We start from the raw sequence: 19,525 nt of genomic DNA on the forward strand, positions 1-19,525 counted from the left end.
CTACAGTAACTGTCCTTCTTGTACATGTACACTCTTGGAACAGCTAGAGGTAAGGATGAGCAGGAATTTGGGTTTTGAGTCGCAAAGTTTCAGACACCCGCCACAGATGCCTCTGCCCTATTTCATGACACGTTCTTTTCTGAGAAACACATTCAGTGGTCGAGCGTTAAGTCCTGTGGTTGAAAGAAATGACCTGCTCGGGTGCCTGGGTGGCTCAGTTGGTTAAGCGACTGCCTTCAGCTCAGGTCATGATCCTGGAGTCCCGGGATCGAGTCCCGCATCGGGCTCCCTGCTCAGCAAGGAGTCTGCTTCTCCCTCAGACCCTCTTCCCTCTCATGCTCTCTATCTCTCATTCTCTCTCAAATAAATAAATAAAATCTTTAAAAAAAAAAAAGAAATGACCTGCTCGCCACCATCAGCCCTCCTTCCTCCATATGACCCTCACAGCCGTGGGGTCTGGAGGCAGGAAGGTTGTGTCTGTTTCCTCTCCGCAGGGCAATTCCTGGGGGACCTGGTGAATGGCACGGACAAGGTGGCCCATGTTGCCCGAGGTGACCCCTGCCACAGAGAGGCAGCCCTCCTTTGTCATGCCGATGGAGAACTCCTTGGTCAGCCTCTCCACCTGCTCGGGCGTTAGTGCTGTGAAACAGAACATGCCATCTGGTCAGTCATGTGCTGTCAGCCGTGGGAAGAGCCCTCCTTCTTGAGGCCGGAGACCAGCTGAGTCCGCATGCCCATGATGCAGCCGGCCACACCTTGTACGGCCTGCCGCCATTGATTCTCAGGTCAGGGCCGGTCAGGATGGTCGAGGCGATCCATGCCCCATTAATTAGAGGGTTAGAATACACAGGACGGATCAAGACCTTCAACTGTGACTCCACCCTTTTGGCTTCAGCGTCTCTGCAGAGCACAGGGAGGGCTCCCACATGCCCACCCATGTTCTTGGCACAGGATTGGCAGAGAGCAACATGAATGCGCTGGTCGATGAAGTGGCGTACAGCCCACCATCCTTGTTACCATCACCACAGGCAAAGCCTTGGTTGACCGTGTCAGAGAATGCGAAGAGCTTGTTTGTCTTCACCACTGTTGCTATTTCTTTCCCCCGCCTAGGGCGAGGGTCCGCTCCCGTGGAACTGTGGGTACAGGTATGCAAGAGGAGAACGCTTTGCTGTGGCATTTTGGAAATGTCCTCTGTAGCGCCTGTGAAGTCAAAGCCGCACATCCTGGGGTCATACATAGTATCCATAACCGTGTAGCTGCATACCGGCATCCCTGAAGATGGGTGTGTGCTTTCTGCAGGATGTTTTGGGCAGAAAGACATCTCCGCTGGACTCTCAAAATCTTTGCAGAAAATCGACTCCAATCCTCAAGGCCCTGGTTCCAGAAAGGTGTGCAGGGTGACATACCGGCTGCGTTCAACACTTGGTTGTTCTCACCCGGGGCTAGTTCTGCAGGTGCCTTAAAAAAATTCAGCAAGTCCTGCAATGGGCAGGTATTCTTTGTCCAAATTTTTTGCAGCGATCTGGGCCTCTGCCTTCTGGACACGAGGAGCACATAAAGCTTTTCATTATCATCCCAGTAGGCACCAACTCCCAGATGCCTCTTTTTGCCATTGGTGTTTCTCTTAAAGGCTTCTGGGGCTCCTGGGATGGGATCTGGGGCCCCATCTCCACATGGGTCCACCAGGAGCTGGCTCTGGCAGAAGCCACAACAGCAAGGTCTGGGTGGAAGGTGGCAGCGACCCCAGGCGGGATTCGACCAGGATGCGGCAGGACAGTGGCGGGCGGCGGGGGGGGGGGGGGGGGGGGGGGGAGGGAAAGCCGTGGGGAGGTACAGGGCAGAGCAAAGGGCCACAAGTGGGACGTCTTCAAGCAGGAGAATAACGTCATCATATTCTGACTTTAAAAGGTTAGTGTGGTTGTGGTGTTTCTTTCCCACAGAAGCTGTATGTTCTACCTCTTTCTGAACACCTCAGGGTACCTATCATAGACTATGAGTATGTGCTGAATAGACACATGATGATGATGAAGGAGTGGAGAAACAGCAGGCCCCAAACTGGCCTTGGGCAGACAACGTTCCTACACTTCCTCTGTGTTCCTAACAGCCTTAAAGTTCCTTAAGCACTTTTCTTCTTCAGCCAATATTGGTTGAAGGGAATTCCATCTGTAGAAATATGCTTCATCATCTGCACTTTGTTAAAATAAACTCATTTCTTTCTGTTTATGGTCTGCATAGAAATCAAATAGACTCAATGATCAGTTTCCTTCCTCTGTTGAACAATCATTTATCGAGCACCTGCTAGGTTCTAGGCACTGTACTTGCCTTTATAAGGAGTCTAGATCACCACCACCAAAAACAAAATCACTTCAATACCAAGGGATGGTTATATTTTATCAAAAGTTCACATGGAGTAGTTATTTGGGGGGTACTCTTAATAAGAAATAAATTACAAATGACAGTTAAGTTTTCAAACCAGTCCAGAAAATCTTATGTAACTTCCTGGTAGTAACAAAAGAATGAGCTCAAGTCCCTTCTCTGTGTGTGTGTATGTGTGTATGTGTGTTTGTCTGTCTGTCTTGATGGTAAAGTTGCACAATGCTTCTTTTCTACATATGAATTTCTAGCTAAAATTCTGAAATAGATGAGGTTTACCTCTGGTTTCCTTCCATTTCCCTTCTACACTCTGTCACAGTGGCAGTTTCCCTATAGACCCGCAGGCCTCCCACCTTCTCCGGCAGCCTGGCCTTGGACTAGCCCCCTGCCTACGGGCAGCTCTGCACTCAGGCCCAGCCTATCCCCTGGAGATGTCCTGTCTGTTTGGACATATGCCCTCATGTCAGCTGGTGTGAAAACCAAATACATGGCTGGGTGCAGGTGGGCTTAGAGAAAAGGGAGCGCAGAGGACTAAGGGATTTACAGTGTGCAGGGAAGACAGACAGTCAAACAACTACCTAATTATAATTGGGATAAGGATAAGAAATTTAAGGTGCTATGAAAGCATATAAGAGAAAATGGCGTTTAAGGTGACTCATTAAGCATGAATAGGAGTCTGTGTAACGTAGAGAAGTCCTATTCTTCGAGCTCCTCTTTTGTTCTCACCTATATCCCCGGTTCTCCCATAAATGTCTTGGTCTCCAAGAGCACCATCCTTACCAGGTCAAGCCCAGGACAAGTACATTGACAAGGTGTCAGCTACCGTGGATCGGGAACCCCGGGGGGCGGCGGCGGGGAATCAAAGCCCTCTGCAGGCATGTCCTCGGCCTATACCCTTCTGACTCCGATTAAGTGTGTGACCCAGGGACTCTAAACTGTGTGTGTTAAGAAAACAGGCTTAGGGGTTGAGCCACACTGGCCTCAAATCCTGAGCCTACCTAAGGAGCCGTACAACTTTGGAAGCATTACTTAACAACTCCTCAAGCTCTAATTTCCTCCTCGGTAGTACAGGGGGAAAACAGGGCTGCCTTTTGTTGTATCAGTAGGATGATTGGACTTCAATAAGCAGAAACCCCTGTTTAAACCAGCTTAAACAATAAGGAGATGTATCATCTCACAGGAGGGGCAGTAGATCAGAAGCCTGGTTGCATTTCTCCGAGATTCTCTCCGTCCACCCCGCTCCTTGTGTAAGCTCCAACCTCGGGCAAGTAGCAAGATTCCAGGAATGAGACTAAAGTTCATCATGGACTAAAGAAGAGAAGTTTCTTTCCATGGCTCTCTCTCAAGAGTGAGGATACATTCCCAGAACCTCTGGCACCCCTCCCCGTCAAGCTCTGTTGGCCAAAATTTGGTCATATGCTCCTTCCTGAAACAGAAACTGTCAAAAGGAATGGAAGGAGCCTCAGGCAAACCAGAAGCAGCCTCATGCTGAGGATGGGGTGACTTCTGGGGCACATGGCTTGGTGGGGTTGAGGGTGGATAACTGAACAGAATTAGGGCTCTCTGGGAAGGAGGAAAGGGGTCATGGATGCTGGGGAGTGTGTGGGAAGCATTCAGTGAGAGTCGCACTTGAAGCTCTTATTACTGTGTTTGACTTATATAAATAGCTGGTCAACATTAACTTAGTAAAAGGGCGATGGGGGAAGCTCCTACAGTTCTACAGAAACCAAATAACAAGTACATCCACCTCAGCTCAGTGGCATTTGCTAAAACAACCCCCTACTCCTTCTCCAAGAATATCCATTCTGTAACAATGGGCCTGGCAGTTGACAGGTACCTGGGAGCAGGAGGAGCTGTGACACCTAGAAAGATCTCTAGAAAACCTTGTAGTATGTGGAGGCTCAAAAGTCATAAGGTGATAGCTGTCCATCCCCAGAGAAGGGAGAAGGGCATCTCAATGCAAGGTGCCTGGGTTTCCTCCGGAATCTTACAGACCCAACACTTGAGAAACCAGAAGCCCACTTGGGCCCTTCAAGCTTTCTGTCTCCAGCTTCCTTCTGCAAACATCCCCACCATGCCCCACAGATCTCTGCTCCGTCTGGCCCACCCTCCACAACAACTCACCCTGAACACTGGATCCCAACAAGAGCTCTGGTAACCTATCCACTGTGACAATGGGGACCCCCCCCCTTCCATCTTGGAAATGCAAGCTTCAGACATTTTCAGAGCCTTCTACCAGGCAAATCTAGGGAAACCCTACAGGAGAAAGCCTGCTGGTGGTGGTGGGGTTGGTGTTAGTTTCTAACCATTTCAGTTCCTCTACATGCAGTCAGCGTGGCCTCAAATACCTGACTCCTGATACTCTCACTCAGCAGTTTGCCTCTTTTAGTTTGTTTTTCTAACCCATTTGGCGCCTACCTTAGTTTCTACTTGTAATTTGGCCCCTGGGATTGCTGACCCAGGGTAGAATGTTTGTTTTGGCTCTGCCCTTGCATTCCTCTGGGGACGTGACTTTCAGTATTTACCTGTCTGTCCAACTGCCAGCAATAGATGCCTCATTCTTCGGCCCCATCCCGACCCGTAGACCAAGGCCAGTCTCGCCTGCCCCAGGAAGGCAGCTACAGGAGAAAATTCTGGGCTGGAGACTCATCTCTACTTCCCCTCCGCCCCGTGAACTCTGCTTCTTCAGGGCTCTGCACATGTAGGAGGAAAGCAATCTGACTGAATCAATTCCATCTTCTGTGTGAATTACTAATACCTGTTGCACACTTAAGCCTATATTTTAAGTATATTTCTGGTTTTTATTTTTCAATTTTTATTATTTATTTATTTATTTTAGGGGGCTGCAGCAGGAGAGAGAGAATCTTAAGCAGGTTCCATGCCCAGCGTGAGCCCGCCCTCAGGACTCGATCTCACAACCCTGAGATCATGATGTGAGCCGAAACCAAGACTGGGATGCTTCACCGACTGAGCCACCCAGGTGCCCCTATTTCTGGTTTTTAGAAGTAAACAAAGGTAACAACACAAAGCAAAAGTATTGGGGATAGAAGATGTTTCCAGCTGGTAGAAGTCACTCCTCTCTGAGAGGTAGAATCTCCCTAGGTCTAGTCTCAGCTGCCCCTATGTTCACATCTCTTACTCTACTTCTGAAATCACGGAACCCATGAACGTTTCAGTTTTTCAAATGACTTCTATGGTTGTCACAGTGGGTACACAGAGAAGGGAAAATATGCTCCGTTTTTTGTGTGTGACTTGGCGTATGGAGCTACTTGCTTCCCATTCTAGCTTGAACAGTCGCTCTGATTATTACCTTTGTGTTTTTCTGTCTCACGTAATAGAAGAGCACCACAGAAAGAAAGGCAAGAAGGGGAATAAATTAGACTTATCTTAAGAAAGGGATAAGTTGGGTTTTAAAGTGTAAAATAAGTACTTGAATTGTGTCTTGAATTTTAGTACCGTAGGCATTCCCCGCCTTGTCTGTGGAGGATACATTCTGAGGCCCCCAGTGGATGTCCCCAACGACGGCTGGTACCAAGCCCTATATATACTATGCTTTTTCCTATACACACATGCCTATAATAAAGTTTAATTTATCAGTTAGGCACAGTAAGAGATTAACAACAGCAAGCAATAAAAAAATTATGCAATATTTACAATATACAATTATTACAATACACTATAAGAAAAGTTACGTGAATGTGGTCTCTCTTCAGTATCTTATTGCACCGCACTCACCCTTCTTCTTGTGATGATGGGAGACAGTAAAATGCCTGTGTGATGACCAGAGGTGAGGAGAGTGACAGAGGCGTTGTGAGGTAGTGTTAAGCTATCTTGGCCTTCCAAGGGTACATCAGAAGGAGGACTCTCTGCTTCCTGATCTTGGTTGACCAACTACAACTGAAACCATGGGAAGTGGCCTTTGACCCCAATTCCTGGCACTTGGAACTTCCTGGGTGACGGGAGTGCCTCTGGTTCAAATGAGGAGAGCCTGGGGGATCCCAGACAGCTTCAGGATCGGGGCTGGACACCAGAACGATCACGCCGTGATTAGAAGCTTGGAACTTTCATCTCCACTGCCCATTCTCAAGGGAGGGAAGAGGGGCCAGAAAACAAGTTAATAATTAATCCTATCTACATGATGAAGCCGCCATAAAAATCCTCAAAGTGTTCCAGAGCTCCCGAGTTGGTAAACACATTCATGTGCTGAGGGGGTGGCACATCCTAACTCTACGGGGACAGAAACTCCTGTGCTTGGGACCCTTTTGGACCATCCTCTGTATCTTTCAATTTGCGTCCTTTATCATATTCTTTATTATATAACAAACTGGTACGTGTAAGTAAATGTTTCCCTGAGCTCTGTGAGACATAATAGCAAATTATTGAACCTGAGGAGGGGGTCACTGGAACCCCCAATTTGTTGTGGCCAAATCAGAAAGAAAGAAGTGTGAGTGACCTGGGGAACCACTACCTACAATCGGCGTCTGGAGTGGGGTTGTCTTGTGAAACTGAGTCCTTAACCCGGGGGGTCTTCTGCTAACCCCAGATAGACAGTCTCAGAGCTGAGCTGAATTGTAGGACACCCAGCGGGTGTCAAAGGATTGGTCAATGTGAGAAAAACCCCACACATCCAGTGTCAGAAGTGGTGTGAGTGCAGAGCAGAGGAATGAGGCTTTTCCTTTCATTTAGTAATGAATGGTTATCAGGGCCATTACCAGATGATGTCTGGTTGTACATAGGAACCACAGGTCGATCCCTGAGTCAGAGATGCATATGAAATTTTGTGTGATTTGGAGGACTCTAAAAATAGAAAAAAATATCCGTAATTAACCATTTACCTGCACTTCTCACCAAACCTTTATGCGAACGCCGGAACAGGAGCCTCTGAAATGATCTACACAGATCCTTCTTTTGATAACTGCCAAGTCTGGGTCAGTGGTAGTAATGACTCCAGATGTTGTTAGAAAGATGACTAATTAGAGGTTTGAATAAACTTATATAACTTCTCACAATATATAAGATCTGTGTAACTCTCATAACATAAATGGATAGGACAAATGCTGTGGAAGCCAACAAAGGAAACAGATCTGCTTTGGGGTCTGATTTAGTGTCCAGATGCAAGGGCACAGGGACATGACTAAAGTCAAGAAAATTTCCATGAGCCAACAAACCATTTTCCAGGAACAGCTCAGGAGGGCAGAAGTTTCTGCCACTCTCAAGCTGACACCGACACCAATATGCAAGTTTGTTTCAATGAGCTGGGCTTCAAGTTTGAGAATAAGCACGTTCTTGGTGTAGGGTATTTATCTTCCTTCCTAAAGTGATACTAATTTTATTAACTAAAAAAAAAAAAATGGATGATTTCTGGAACGTTTATCTGTTTACCATGGCAAAGCCAGGAAATATTCAAAATAAGAAACATATTTGTAGCTAGGGGAAAAAAAAAAAACAATAGGAAAAAATAGTTTCCAGAATTGAATACCTTTCAAACGTTTATAGATTCTTTGTTTAATTTGAAACACTGACAATAGTCAAATGGCATAGCAATTTCTATTTTCTGTTTGAGAAGCACAGACTGAAAGGAGCCAAAAGATTGAGAAATTTAAAACTGCTATAAAACTGCCCTCATTTTTCTTAATTAAAGAGTAGGCTATTCTGATTCAGAAGCGGGCCTGAATCAGTGAATGTTTCATAAGAAATGTAATTTCTGGCCACCCTTGACAGGGATAGGAGAATTAAATTAAAAGCCTTAAAGAATTTTTTAAAATTTTAATGAAATAAAGACTAATCACTTGGAGTTCATTCATTATTTGTTTACAAAGGCTACCACCAAGTTGGTTTCCATTTTTTTTTAATGCATTTGATTTAGCATTTAATAACACACATCTCTTCTTTGCTTATAATTGGCAATATAGTCTGCCTGGAATGACACCAAATTTCAGATCAACGGAGCCCAAATTAATAAACTCTGTTGGCTTTGCTTGTATCAGGTCAGAGATAACATCAATTGCTGGCTTTGGGGGGGATGTTTCTTTTAACATTCTCAGAAAAAGAATTTATAGCTGCCTGACAAAATGATGGCACATTTCTCCTATGACCGCCAGAGGTCTACTCACCACTACAAATATTTCAGGCCTTGCTGCTGAACCGTGAGCCACGGACAAGCAGTGTGGGCAAACCCACTGGTAAGAAACACAGGCTCTCCGGCCATCCTCCAGACCTACCGAATCAGAACCTACATTGCCACGTCACCAGGCAATTTGTGGGTGCAGGAAAGTTTGAGAAGCGCTGCTCTAGGTTACAGAAAGAAAACACTTTATGTTCTATAAATGATCAGAATTAGCAGATGTGAAAATTCAGAGGATCCTGCCACTTAATTCCAAGCTAGATTTCCTGTCACCAGATTAGCTGGGTTTTCATAAAAGCATTATAACTCAAAACCTACTCTTTTCTTAAAACACTTACCCTGAGGGGTGCCTGGGTGGCTCAGTCGGTTGAGCATCCTACTCTTGATTTCGGCTCAGGAAGTGATCCTAGGGTCCTGGGATCGAGCCCCAAATAGGGCTTCCTGCCCAGCAGGGAGTCTGCTTGAGGACTCCCTCTCTTTCCCTCTGCCCCTCCGCCTGCTCACGTGCTCTCTCTTTCTCTAAAACAAATAAATAAATCTTTTAAAAAATATTTGCCTTAAAGTGTTTGTTTTATGCAAACTCTATTCCCATAAATTATCATAGTCACGAATGCTTCTTATTTAAGCTCTGATTCATAGATTTTTGGAGCTGAAAGAGCTCTTACATTTTCTTCATTTTACGAAGAAAGCTCTGGGCAGAGGATTTTCGGACTATGGCAATCTAAATGAGATTCCCCTTCCTTCTATTTCCAAATCCAAAAGATTTGCCTCTCAAGAGCCAGGATCTACCATGGGTGTAAATGAGGCCTTGGTCTCTCAGTGGTGACTCCCTTTCCCCGAAATTTCCCTTGATAAGCAAGCAGTGCTGAGCTGGGTGAGCTCGGAGATAGGGACTGGGCTCATCAATCAAGATGTAGACCCCAGGGGTAGGGTGTCCACCCGATCCTACTTGAGTGTGTCAAGATTCCCCAGGGACATAAAAGTTTGGGCAAGTCTTCCCTGCCATGGGTGCTGGGAGAGCCCAGGGTGACCTGAGAACAGGGGCCTCAGAGAGGACTATCTCCCTCTGTACTAGGCTTGTGGGGATGAGGCCCCTTGGCCTGAGAGTTTCCTGATTTTTTGAGTAGCTCTAAAAAAATAGGCTTGAACTCCAGTTGGCCAATGGAGGAAAAAAAATCAAGGACCTAAAGATGTCTAGAAGCCAAAGAGGACAAACAGATTCAACAATCACATTGCACACCCAATGGAAGTGACTAGCTGGATCAGACAAATAGGTTCCTAAATTAAAAAAAAAAAAAAATTAAAAAGAAGCACTTAGAAACAAAACTATGTAATAACAAATGAAAACCTCACTGATTCAGGGCATGAATGCAGAGGGTTGTTGGTGACTGATGAGATTTGTGTTAGTGGCCTGCAAGATCGGGGAACATCCACAAATCACAGAATAAAACATGCCATGGAGCTGGAAATCACAAGGTTACAAGGAGAGAATTTGGGAAACGGATGCAGAATACCAACCGTTTGAATAACAGATATTCTAGAAGAAGAAAGAATACCTGAGGTAGAAGAAATAATTTTAAATCACTTAGGAGAAAATTTTCCTAAGCCAAAGAAAGACAAGTTTGCAGAGTAAAAAACATTCAGAGTTTTTGGTTAGATTGATGAAACAAACACATGCTTAGGGATATCTGGGTAAAACAAGTTTCCAGGCTTTTCCTTTTTTGACTGTTACTGAACTTCTTATCTGCAACACTGGAAGCTAGAAGAGATTGAAAGAACCCCCCAGAATCCTATACTAGGCTTTTGCAGTGGTTTACCTGTTAAGGTGAGTGGAAGATATTCAAGGACATGCACTAACTCAGAGAATAAATCACAGAATGCCCCCCATCTGAGGTACATACTTAAGAAAAAGCCCTTTCCAGAAGCCAGTGAACTGGAACAGAGACTTCAAGATGGGGAAAGGGAAAGTAGGAAATAATCAGAGATGAGTAATGCATTGGTTTTAGAAATATATCATTAAATATTAATGGATAAGAATATAATGTGTAATGTAAATCCTGCACGTGGACGCCAAAGACAAACAAACACACAAACAACTGTTAAGTAAAATTCTATGTCCAACTATTTCAGCAAAGCCTCAGAATTAAGAGTGCAAGAGAAAGTGAAAACATTCCAGGGTGTAATTAGGGGTCGAGAGATGCCTGGAAGGAGGAGAAAAGGGAAGAATGAAAGAATTCTAAAGATTTCATTCCTAGACTGTGAGCAAAACTTGATGAAATCAGAAGGAGGAAATCAGTAGGGAAAGAGTGGGTCTGGGTGGGAGCAATAGCTTGGAAATAATGGGGCAATAGACGCACTCAGTCTGCCTTCTAGGGAGGGGAAAACCAGGTCACTAGTGGAGGGGTACATGATGGTAAAACTTCTAAATTAACAAGATGAAAATGGAATGCATAGCTCTATGACCAGACCAATAAAAGTAAGGAACGAAAATGAGGAACAACAACGTTAAGTGAAAACTGTGAAGCAACAGAAAAGGGATAGTGTTTCCTTTCTTCTGCATTATTTGACTTTTTTCTGGCACTCCTCTACCTTCTTAAACTGGAGGTGAGCTCATATATTTCCTTCTTTTTGAAAATGTAAGCATTTAAGGCTTTTTTTCTTTTCCTAAGTACACTTTAACTGCCATGATATGTAGCATTTACCTTTCTTTGTAATTCTATTTTCTAGAAAGTCGAGACTTCTTTTGACCCGCTGATTATTTATTCTTATTTCCCCAAACCAGGTTCTTTGAGGGATGCAGTGAGGGAGTAGTACCTTTTTGGTATTGGTGTCTAATTTAATAGTGCTGTGGTCAGAGATTGTCGTCTATACGAAGATTTGATTTTTTTTTTAAGATTTATTTATTTATTTTAGAGAGAGAAAGAGAGTGAGCACGAGCAGGAGGGGGAGAGGGAGAGGGAAAGAGAATCTCAAGCTGACTCTGCACGGAGAACAGAGCCTGAGATGGGGCTCAATCTCACCACCCTGAGATCATGACTTGAGCTGAAACCAGGAGTCGGACACTTAACAGACCGAGCTACCCGGGTGCCCCGTATGAAGTAGATTTTAAAAATTATTTGTTGATAGTAGCTTTATGGCCCCAAATATGGTTTTTAAATATAATGACCTTTTGATCAAGCTTACTTTTTCTTGCCTGCTTGATCTGTAAATTTCTTCTTGTAATTCTTCCAAATTTTGCTTTATATATTTTGAGGCTATTTTATTGAATCTATACAAATTTAGAATTGCTGTAATTTCATGGCGAGTTGAAATTTTTATCAATATGTAGTGATCTTCTTCGTTGTCATTAATGCTTTTTGCTTTAAAGTTTCTTTCATCTAAGATTAAAATGGCCATCCTACTTTTGTCGTTGTAGAATTTGCCTCATATTACCTTTCCCTATCTTTTTTATTCAACCTGACTGTGCTCTGAAGTGTTGTTTCTTGTAAACAGAATGTAGCTGTATTTCTGTCTTTAAAAAAGAAAAATTATGTATTTGAGAGAAAGAGCTCACCAGCAGGGGGAGGGGCAGAGGGAGAGAGAGAATCTTAAGGAGACTCCTGCTAAGCATGGAGCTGGACATAAGGCTCGATCTCATGACCCTGAGATCATGACCTGAGCTGAAATCAATAGCCAGACAGGCACCCCTGTAGCTGGATTTCTAAAAAAATCTGGTCTATCTTTATCTTTGGACTGGAGATATTAGTCCACTTATAATTAATGTGCTTATTAATTTGTGCTTTTTAATTGTTCTCCCCCCCGACCCTGACCCTTCTAGGTTTATCTTCCTTTTATGCTTTTCTTAACCTCCTTTGGATTACGTTTTTGTTCCATACCTTAATATCGTCTTTCTAGTATTTTCTAAGTAATACTTTGTTTCTATTTTTAGTAGGCATTATTATCATTACCTTACCAGTCAATATTAATTTCAATGTTCTTTGTTGGCTTTTTTGTGTCTCAGACTCTTTCTGGGCTCATTTTCCTTCTTCTACAAAGAATTTATTTTCAAGAGGGTCTGTTGATTGTGACTTTTCTGTTTTTGCTTATCTAAACATGTCTTTTTTTGACTTTTATTATTTTTTAAAGATTTTATTTATTTATTTAAGAGAGAGAGAGAGAGCATACGAGCAGGGTGGAGGGGCAGAAGGAGAGGGAGAAGCAGGCTCCCCGCTGAGCCAGGAGCTCGATGTGGGGCTCAGTCCCAGGACCCTGGGATCATGACCTGAGCCAAAGGCAGATGCTTAACGAACTGAGTCACCCAGGCGCCCCCTGACCCTTATTATTAAAAGAGATTTTACTGATAATGTAATTCTAATTGAATAATTTTTTCAGCACTTTGAAGATAGTATCCAATATCTTCCTGACTCTCCTTGTCCTTGCTGTCAATTAAATTATTATTCTTTTATAGATTTGGTGACCTGGCACTTTCCTCTGCCTGTTGCAGATCCAGATTATGCCTGTTGCCCTGGTCTCCTGTTTGGTTAGCATCCCCTTTCTTTTTCAAAAGTATCCTGGTTTGGATGATAATTTATATAGTTAGCCAATTAATGGGGAAATCTATCCTTTCCCTCTGGCTACTTTTAAGATAGTCTTTCTTTATCTGTAGTGTTCTGCAATTTTATTATACATCTTAGTGTTGAATTTTTTTTTATATACTCTGCTTGGGATTGGTTGGGTTTCCAGATCCCTAAGACATGGCTTTTCCATCAGTCCTAGAAAATTCCCAGTTACTATCTTTCCAAATTCTTGTTTCCTCCTCTTTCTGGAAGCATTAGATGTATTTTAACATTGGCCAATTTTGCTCCACTGTCCACATCCCCTAGTCGCTCAGGTTTTCCATTTCCATGTTTGTCTCTGCTGTCATCTGGGAAATGTCACCAGCTCTATTTCCCCATAATCGACTACGTATCCAGCCATTAAGTTTCCAATTTCCATGTTTTCATCTTAATGTATTCATTTGGTTCTTTTTCACATCAATCTGGTCCATTTTCATAATCTCTTGTTACACTGTCATTCTTTCAATTTGCCTTTTTCTCCTTTAAGCATACTAAACATATTTATTTTATATTCTTCGACAATTCCAATCCCTTTTGCATATCTGACTCTGCAGCTTCCTGTTTCTGCTGAATCTTCCTTGTAACAGCCGGCATCCTCCTTCCTCATCTGTGGGAGGGAGGTCTGGTTTTAGAGGGTGAATATTCTTCCAGTGGTCTGGGAACACTTTTTCCTTAAGGGTCCTACCAGCTCAGGACCATGTTAAATGTAAACTTACGGTTTTTCAGACCACACAGAGAGTAGAAATTCTGGCTTTAAGTACTTATTAGTATGGTCTTGAGGTTAGAAATTTTCACAAAGAGTTTTTTCCTACCTTCCTCTAGTCATATTGCACGAAGACCAATATTTAGGTAGGTCTGCTCACTATCTTACTCTCCAAAGCAAGTTCTCAGTTCAAACTGAGCATGCCATTCATGGAGGTACAGTTTTATGAAGGGGGTCTCATACGTGATTTCTTGCAATATTCAGGCTCTAGGCTTTGTCTCCTAATCCCCATGTGTGGACTGTTAAATTTCAGGCCTCTCTGTCACCGGGCCACCAAGATACCTCCAGAGAAAACTCCAAGTCAGTGCCTGACCCGTGGATTCAAGATTTCTTGTCATTTCTGGACACTAGAGAATTTCCTTACCTCTACCAGCTAAGTCACGTGATTATCTATCTATCTATCTATCTATCTATCTATCTATCTATCATCTATCTACCCATACCTATATGTTTATATAAATACACCTCTAGGATTTTTAGATGAGTTATACTTAAAGAGATTTCTCTGAATATCTTGTCTGCCTTACTTCTAGAAATGGAACTGGTCTTCTGTGAGCATGTGTGTGTGTGTGTGTGTGTGTGTGCGCTTATTGGCTTGCTCAAGAAAATCTAACACTTCACAGGACCTTACTCTCCTGCTTGAATGATTTCAGTGTTTAAGTGAATTGCCTCATCCTCATATGCCTCTTCTACCCTCTCCTGATACCCTGAAAGCATTCTAAGATAGATTTTTGCTTTGCCTGAATTTCTGTCATATCCAGTGGCAAGAATTCAGAGGCTGTTCTCCAGTGGAAATATAAAATGAGAATCACATACTTCGGTGAATTTCTGGGCTACCAAATAATTTAATAATTATATTAACAAATGCCTGCCAAATACAGAAATGAAGGCATGGAAAGAAAAGGTAGGTACATGTCAATAACCTAAAAACATAGACATCCCTATGTCTTAGAGGACACTGGGATATTGACCATTAAAAACTGATTGTGATCGGTATTACATAACTTTGAAATGACACTCCAGGTATTTGAAGTATACTTTAAGTAAGGAGAAGTATCCTCCATCTAGGCATGCAACTCTCTTGACTAAGGAAACATTTTTCAACTTCTATAAACAAACACGCAATGACAAAGCATAATATCAATAATTTCTTTACTAGAGTAATTGTTTGAGTTACATGTAAGGCTTCCTTGCTTCCTCCTCATTCCTTATTCCATTTCCTTCTTCTTTGTTCTTGGCATTCTATCTTTCTGTCAGAAGCTACCTCAGAGTCTTCTTTTTAATCAAGCTAACTGTGTCACCTACTTATTAAAACTCTACGTGTGCAGCTCTGTCTTAATGTCAAGGCAATATATATTACATTCTTACCACTGTCTTGAATCCACATTGTTGGAATGTGCTTGTCCTTGAGATGATTTTGCTCGGAGGAAACTGATCTTTCTCTGAGTGTTACTTGGTGTCACCGCACAGACTCACTTGTATTGTGTCATTCCATCACATGCCTTCTGTCATTAATATGCAAATCTAGGAAATGAAGGAAAGCATTTTCAGGAGTTAAACTCTCTCAAATCAAATTAAGAAATTATTGTAGGTAAGGTTTTGGTTTTTTAACCGACGGATGCATGGCAGGATAATTCACTGAAAGATTAAAATGTGTTTCTTCTTCCTGTTTCCCTCTAGTGTTCCTAGCTCCTGGACACTGGCCCTTGCTGCAGGGACTTCTGGCAGGGCAGAAAGCGGAAGCTACTGGAGGGCAGAAAGCGGAAGCTACTGGAGGGCAGAAAGTGGAAGCTACTGGGGGGCAACATCTCCCCTGGCCTTTTACAAAGGTTGGAACTCACTGGATTCGATGTATTCTGTGTCCCAGGGAGGGAAGAAATTCTTTCTGTGTTTTCTTTCTTCCTTCCTTCCTACCTCCCTTTCTTCCTTCTTTCTGTAGTGAGATCATAAAGTACAGATGCATTGGAGACCCACAGGTTCACTTTGGCAGTCCCTCTGGGGGAATCCATGTGGTAGAATGAGATACCTGCGCTTTGTGGGAAAGCAACAAGAAGCTCTGCTTGAGCTGAGAGTGAGCTCCTGTCTGCGGGTCACAGGCTTGAAGAATTGTGTGATCAGGGGCGGCCACGATGGGCTCAAAACACAGGTGGGTCCTTTTCCCTTTTGAGTACTATGCAGGCCTTCTGGGCTCTTGGCGTCTTAGAGAGGAGAGAGGGACATTGGTAACCATAGAAACAGAATTTTCTGCTGCTCCCTTCAGACAGGGAATCCCAAATCAGAATACTTTAAGTTAAGGAAATGGTTACATTCTGGTGTCCATGAATTTAGGTTTGCAAATTCTTGTCCTCCACAAGTATCTGTCATAGAAGAGCAGCACTCTCCTGACCCTACAGTCACGAGGAAGTTTTGAAGTTCTTGAGACAAAGATACCCGCCTTGGAGATTCTACCCACCTTTGAGAAAATGTATGTAAAAATCTGTGTAAAGTATAAAGTGCTAAAAGTGATTATAATTTTAAAATAAAATATGTGTCAGGTATTGCTTGAAGGACTTGGAGTAAGAATTCCCTATGAAACAGTACTCAGAAAATTGCTTTAGAGATTTACACAACTGAATTTCCAAAACGGAATTGTAACCCAAAACATCATAATAGATCTTTAAAACAATTTCAGGGGGACCCTTAACAGCACACTCTGAATCTCACATTTGTCAATCTCCCTACACTCTATCAATTTTCTTCATCTGCTTGAGTGTGGTTGAGCCTATGAAATGGCCATTTTGTTGGACAAAAACTGTAGACTCTCCATAATTTCATATAGTTTTCCTATATTAGTGAGAAGACTTCTGGTTTCTGGTCAGACATGGGAAGAGCTTGCAACTCATCACTCCTGCCTTTACAAGAAGAAAAGCTGAGCAAAGTAAAAATCAACAACTCTTCTTAGATCCATCAGAGAATTGAGGTCCTAAGCCAACAGCTGCCCCTAACACTGGAGAGACAGACAGGTAGGTAGAGAGAGTCACAGTTTACTTTGAAAGTTAGAAACTCCCCCTAAGACTGGGCCCCCACACTTTCATGAATTTGACCTCCAGGAGCTCTGCCAGGTTCTCCTGTGAAGATTGAAGAAAAATCCCCTGTGTGTCTGGCAGGGTATTTTGAAATATACTCAAAGCATTTTGTTCTCCTTAACAAAGACTGCCCGAAGGGAAACTATTTTATCAAAGCCTCACCCACCAGCCTCACCCAGTCAAGCTCCCTCACTGACAGACTGAGACCTAATCACAGTATTAAAAATGCCTCCCCTGCCCCCACACCTCACCACCACACCAGCAGGGCTCCCGTATTGTGACAGGGGAATACTGCTAAAGGACTGCAAGCCTCAAACCCTATTTAAATAAGAGTTTTTAGGAAAACTGAAAGACAACAAGGGGCACAAAAGCAAGGACACTTAGGGAATTTTAGCCTCAGACACCACAGCTATAGCAAATAGCAAACATGGCCTAACTCCTGGCCAGATAAACATAAGGCCTTACGTGAAGGATTCTATACCCCTTTCCCATGTAATAGGAGAGGCTCAGGTAGTCAGGAAGCACTCAAGGACTATCTTAGAGGTGAGGGTGGGGACGCACTGTGCACCATTTCCCCAGCATTTGGATGCCAGTTACCTACAGGCTACATGAACCATTGCAAAAAAAAGTCCCAAAGAGACATCACCCATCTTGAAGGATGTCCCCCAACCTCTGGGATCACAGATTAGCAGTATGGGAAGGAGTCATCAAGGGCTGGTCCAACCCCCCTCACTTTGCAGATGAGAAAACTGAATTCTAGAAAGGATGAGCAATGCCCTGTATCATATAAATAGTGGGAGAGTTCCATCTAGAGTCTGGCTTTCCTCTCTGAAGACATGTATGTACAACCAGCAAATTGATTAAACAGGCCAGACTCTTGGGGTGTTAGCTTAAAGCTAAGTTTATTTTTTGGTCTTGCACTGTCCCTGTATATTTGCTCAGTGGTGGAAGTTCCTTCCTTACCTCTGAATGAAAAATACATTTACTTTTCATCAGCATGTTCTCAAGTTTAGTGATTTATGGTTCCCAGGCCTCTGTAATAAGCAAAACTTCAAATTTGACTCAGAGTAAAAATCTCATGCTGTCCGACCCTCCTGTGCAAACACCCATACACTAAGGCCTGACCCCTGGCAATGAGAAGGAGGGGTTGGGTCCGGGCCACTTCTCCTCCTGTCACAGACATTTCTGACCCCATCAGGTTGATGCAGGGAAAGCAAGAAGAGGCAGTGGGCAGTTTTAAGAGAGTTATTTGCTCTCTGAGCGCCAAAACGGTTGAAGTCTGACTCCTTTCCTTACTGGGAGCATTTCTGAGAGCTTTCTGAGGATCTTTCCCAGCCATCAGCAAACGTTTTCAGCAGAAGGCCCAGTAGTAAATTTCTTAGGCTTCATGGGTCATACAGTCTGTCGTGGCTACTCAGTTCTGCCACGGACAAGACATAAAAGAGAGGGTGTGGCTGCGTCCCAGTAAACATGTCTTTACAAAAGCAGGCAGGCTGCCAACCCCCGAGCTCTCCCACCTGGGGTAGCTGCCATATAGGGTTCCCTTGCCCTGGGCAAATGGAATTTATTTTGGGGTTGCTCACTCTCCTCTCAAGCCTGTGGAAAGAGGAGAGCACCACCAGCTTCTCCTCTCCTGAAGGCTGGTGCTTTTCTAGAGGCCCCCTGAACAGATACAAAGGCAAGACCTGATTCCTTCTCTTCAGCATGGGCCCAGCAGATCAGGTCAATGGGAAATGTTCCCGAATTATTTGCCTACTCAAAAAGCTGAGTCGACCAACCCAGCAATCTCCTTCACTCTGCCATCAGAACAGAGAGGTGGGCACTTCTGGACCTTACGTTCCTCGGTCATGAGTCAAACCCAAATCCACTCTCTCTAATGTTGGGACACGAGGTTTCTAAGTGGTCCTTCCCAGCCCCTGTGCTGCTTGAGGTAAGAGGCATGAGCAGAACTTACAACACACTGGCAGCAATCTCCGAAAAAATAATCTCCACAAATCCCTTCAATCTCCAACCACACAACTCTTTCGGTCCTGGGCATAGGTGAATTGTCTGACATCGCTTAAAATTTCCATGGGATTCTATATCTCACGACTTACCTGGCACATGGCCTCTACTGTCTTCTTGTGTCAGACAAACCAAGGCAGGAAGTGCCCATTTTCACACTCTGTGAATCAAGCCCCCATCCCAGGCTGGTGCTCAGCAAGCATCAGTTCCTCTATTTCTCTTCCGTCCATCTGAATTCCAGTCCCCCAACATGTCCCACACTGGGGTCACCTCTTTCCCTAACACAGATGTTTATTTTTATCATAACGAGGCTCTAAAACACGTGTCGAACACACACAACAAATTAATGCATGCGTGTTCACAATCTCCCACTTTCCTCCACTGCACGGGTTCAGGGGTGGGGAGGAGTGGGCAGAACGGGAGGGGACAGCTTTGAGGGGAGAGAGGAGAAAGACACGGTGGAGAATAGCTGTGAGACAATTGTGTGGCGGGAGGAAGGACGTGGTGGGGGTGACAGGGAGGCTGCCGCAGTGGAGGCTCTGGGGAGCCGGAAACGGGAAGAAGAATTTTTGGATGCTTGGTGGTGTGCGTGACACACTCC

The 19,525-nt window shown here is 43.8% G+C and overlaps 1 long non-coding RNA gene and 1 pseudogene across 1 annotated transcript; both read right to left on the reverse strand.

Annotated features, from left to right (window-relative positions):
• Nucleotides 1-415: 415 nt before the first annotated feature.
• Nucleotides 416-1,889, reverse strand: LOC112834559 (aspartate aminotransferase, mitochondrial pseudogene; annotated as a pseudogene).
• A 13,205-nt stretch (nucleotides 1,890-15,094) lies between these two features.
• LOC141374390 (uncharacterized) lies at nucleotides 15,095-16,015 on the reverse strand. The gene is made up of 3 exons (XR_012381218.1): nucleotides 15,882-16,015; nucleotides 15,697-15,788; nucleotides 15,095-15,379 (listed from the first exon to the last, which is right to left on the reverse strand). It is a non-coding gene; the product is annotated as an uncharacterized lncRNA (long non-coding RNA).
• Nucleotides 16,016-19,525: the final 3,510 nt, after the last annotated feature.

Source organism: Callorhinus ursinus, unplaced genomic scaffold (assembly GCF_003265705.2).
Source record: "Callorhinus ursinus isolate GAN/ISIS: 27379988/994484 unplaced genomic scaffold, GSC_fseal_2.0 scaffold17, whole genome shotgun sequence".
Classification (NCBI taxonomy): Eukaryota; Metazoa; Chordata; class Mammalia; order Carnivora; family Otariidae; genus Callorhinus; species Callorhinus ursinus.